The sequence below is a fragment of the Agrilus planipennis genome, unplaced genomic scaffold (genome assembly GCF_000699045.2).
Source record: "Agrilus planipennis isolate EAB-ADULT unplaced genomic scaffold, Apla_2.0 scaffold214, whole genome shotgun sequence".
NCBI classification, from domain to species: Eukaryota; Metazoa; Arthropoda; class Insecta; order Coleoptera; family Buprestidae; genus Agrilus; species Agrilus planipennis.
Window position 1 is genome coordinate 423,289 of NW_020438974.1, and position 3,836 is coordinate 427,124.

A 3,836-nucleotide genomic window follows, 5' to 3' on the forward strand; every position below is an offset into this window, starting at 1 on the left:
GAAAATTTTTGTTTAATTCTTCAATAAATTACTTCTATATTAAAGATTATTTAATAAAAAACCTAATAAAATTAAAATATATTTATTAGACCCATATATTTATTAATTACACTAATTACAACATATTTATTTCAAGTAATAGTTTAATACATAATATATATCACGTATTTAGTAAATAACGGTTTCTAAGGACAATTACAAAACCAGGAAATTAATAAACAGTTTACAGAGTAAAAAGAAAAATAACTGTAAGAGAAAAAACAAATCACATTTATATGCAATAAAAAATCTTATATTACTTACGAACTGTTATATTACCCTTTAAAAACAAAGATTAAGGAGAAAAGTCTCCCTAACCCTTTGTGGCCTCCGCATCACCCCTTATAGCCACCCTATCCACCCAAATGAATTTTAATTGTGAAAGCGTTAACAAATATTTAATTTAGTTTTAACACTTATGCCAAAAAATCAATTTAAAAACATTTTAACTATCATTCTAAGTTACAATTATATAATATAACAGTTCATAAAGTAAAAGACAAGAAAACAAATGAAATTTCAATGAAAATATAATAAAAGGCAAAAAAGAAAATGATGTCTTTGTTATTCTTGGGAAATACCTCATAATCTGAAAGCAAAAAGTGCAATTACAAGGACTAACGGCAAATACTAATAGCTTTGGTAGAGAAGATCGGACAGATTTCGCCAAGGCAAGCTGGGCAGTCGCCTATTGCTCCTATTCCAGATAACCCACTGTACCCTGTCTGAAAGGAAGTAACGCTAGAGTAAACTCGCGAAAAGTGTATAAGACACTTTTAAGATCAACTAGCTAAGCCCAAGGGAAGTCGGGGAGGCCCTCCCTAGTTTCACAAGGGTGAGAAGAGAAAAGAACACGATAACGAAAGGTTCAATCATGCAGAAAACGTAGGGTAAATGCGAAGCAATTTAGTAAGAATATGCAGTAAGCTAAGCGAAGAGGTAAGCAAGACATGTTAGGCCAGTACTATCAAAAAAAATTAACGTGTTAGTACAGTAATTACTACTATTATAAAAAAATAATATCTACAATTAAAAATTAATTCAAATAAAATAAACTGAAATCAGCATGCAAAATAAAAACGAATTCAAACAAAACATGCAAAATAGAGAAGTATTTACACTACGGGATCTTCTTTGCCTTCTCCACCGACGATCTGAAACAAATAGGATAGTAACAGATTAATAATGAGCAATTAATATTGATTATGTCATGCATTCTCACCTTAATTAACTGCAGAATCTAATGTGGCAAAGTCAACAAGTACGAATAGCTAAGAAAATTCTGGAAAAATGATGTTATTGGAGATTAATTGAAATCCAAATCCAAGGTGCTCTTCTAACTCATTCGTAGAAAATGAAATGTACAAGTTGCAGGATGCAGACATTAACAGCAAGTTAAGGATCATGTCCACAAAAAATGCAAAATTAACTCCATGGTCATAATCTGTAGAAACAAACAAAAAAATATGAATTAAGTAAGTGTAGTGACTAAACAACAAAAATTGTAAATCAATGTTCCCCAATGCTTTTTGACTTTTTCTACACTTTTCTCTCAACACATTGCAATCCAGTGAATTTTGATAATGTTCTTGACAAATTAATTAATTGTTACCTTAAAGAAGTACTGAATGATAATTTAGTCTCAATTGTAAACAATTTGATAACAAAATGTAAAGCAATAATCAAAAGGAGGATGCTATAATCCAACAGATTACTATCCTCATTTGTCTCGACTCTGTTTTCATATAATGAACCACAGGAAGAAGCAGAAAATATGTAAAACAATAATGTTGAGTGCCATAGAAGTATTTATTACAATACCAACAATTCATAACTTGTTTATAACAAATATCCAATTGGTAATCAAGACATAAATGATTAGATTCTTTTTCTCTATGTCGCCAAATCACAGTTCTATTAACAAATATATTACAATTGACGTTATTTTTTTTACTATATTTCCCTTGAAATCGGTTATGAATTTACAATTTGTTAATAATTAATCTCCAAGAAACAATTATAACATGAGCAATTGAAGTACCTTTTTTCTATGTTGCCGAACCACTGCTTCATTTACAAATACATTAGAAGACATGTTATTTTTTTATGATTTTTTTCTTGAAATCAGTAATAAATTCACAAACCTTTTAAAACTAATTTCGAAAAGAAAATTATCATCTCATGAACAATTAAAGAAGCTTCTTTTTAATGCCACTAAATCATTGTTTTATTAACAAAAATATATTACAGTTGATGATATGAATTTTTTTACTACTTTTCCCTTGAAATCAGTAATAAATTCATAGTTTGTTTACATTTACAATTAATTAAAAATAAATTTGTGAAATTATCAAATGCTTTATGCTGTACAAAAAAAATTTTCTTCTTAATCAAAGTCTAATCAACTTTAATAAATGTTATCACATACCTCTGTGCTGGTGCCAGTCGACAGATTAGACTTTAGCTGCAGATATTACATTGTCTACTACCACTAGAAAAAAGGCAAGCTCATGTTTCCTTTATGTACTGCAATGTGTTGAGATGTCAAGAAATCACTGCAAAAAGTTTCGAGATGATGCGTCAGGCCAAAGTCCAAATTATGCCAGAGCATGGAATTAAAATTACCTTCATGCTCATAATCTGTAGAAACGGACAAAAAAATGAATTAACTAAGTGCAGTGACTACACATGAAATAAAAGTTGTGAATCAATTTTAGTGTAATATCACAAGCGGGGCTTACACTCTTACCTTCATGATGTTTAAGACGTTTCCACGTGAAGAAGGCAAGAACAAACGAAGCACAGTAGGAACCATATCATCATGCACCATCCACTTGGAGATACTTAATAACATCTAAATAAACTTCAATATGCTTTCCATAAGAAGCCGATCTATAAAAAAGAACGAGAAATAACGAATTAACTGTATTATTCATGAACGATACATGATATTAAAACATAATTACAACGCCACTCTGAACATGGGCACACATATGTCACAGACGGTCACAGACTTATTGCAAAACAATACATACACAATATCCCATTGAGTAAGAGAACGATTAGATACGTTCAGAAATATTAATCTAACAACAAATATAAAATTGCAGTTCAATTACAAATTTTAAAATTTATTCTACTTAGATTAAAAAAAAACTAACACAGCAATAGTTATTTGATGTGCTAGCAGCTACCACATTTACAATTACTTTAAAGTTAATGTTAATTTGTCAAACTAAATTCTGAAGCTTTATGCAGTACAATTATAGCAATGCACTCACTTATAAATTCACCATTTGTTGATAACAAATTACCAAAAAAATAATTATGGCACGAATGATAAAATAAGTGTCTTTTTTATGACGCTGACCGACTGTTTTGCTAAAAAATTCATTAGAATTGATACTATTATTTACAATTTTTTTTTGAAATCTGTAATAAACTTGTGATTTGTTAAAAACAAACTTCGAAAATGAAATTGTGGCATGAATGATTAAAGAAACTTTTTCTCTATGTCACTAAACCGCAGCATTCTTAAAAAATATATTACAATCGATGTTATTAATTATTCAGGATTATTGCCTTGAAATCAGTAACAAATTGATAATTTGTTTATAACAAATTTCCAAGAGGAAATCAAGACATAACTGATTAAACAACTTTCTTTCAAGTTTTATTAAGAAATACATTACAATTGATGTTATTGTTTTTACGACTTTCCTCTTGAAATCAGTTATAAATTCATAATTTGGTAATAATTAATTTGCAAGATAAAATTATGTTTGATGGCAAAAAAA

General features: G+C 28.9%; 1 long non-coding RNA gene across 2 annotated transcripts; it reads right to left on the bottom strand.

The window, feature by feature from the left end:
• Positions 1-730: 730 nt before the first annotated feature.
• Positions 731-3,115, bottom strand: LOC112904701. 2 transcript variants are annotated; one of them, XR_003231288.1, is made up of 5 exons: positions 2,789-3,115; positions 2,468-2,679; positions 1,262-1,483; positions 1,159-1,193; positions 731-764 (listed from the first exon to the last, which is right to left on the bottom strand). It is a non-coding gene; the product is annotated as an uncharacterized LOC112904701 (long non-coding RNA). The 2 variants fall into 2 exon arrangements; XR_003231289.1 differs by having other exon boundaries at positions 732-760.
• Positions 3,116-3,836: the final 721 nt, after the last annotated feature.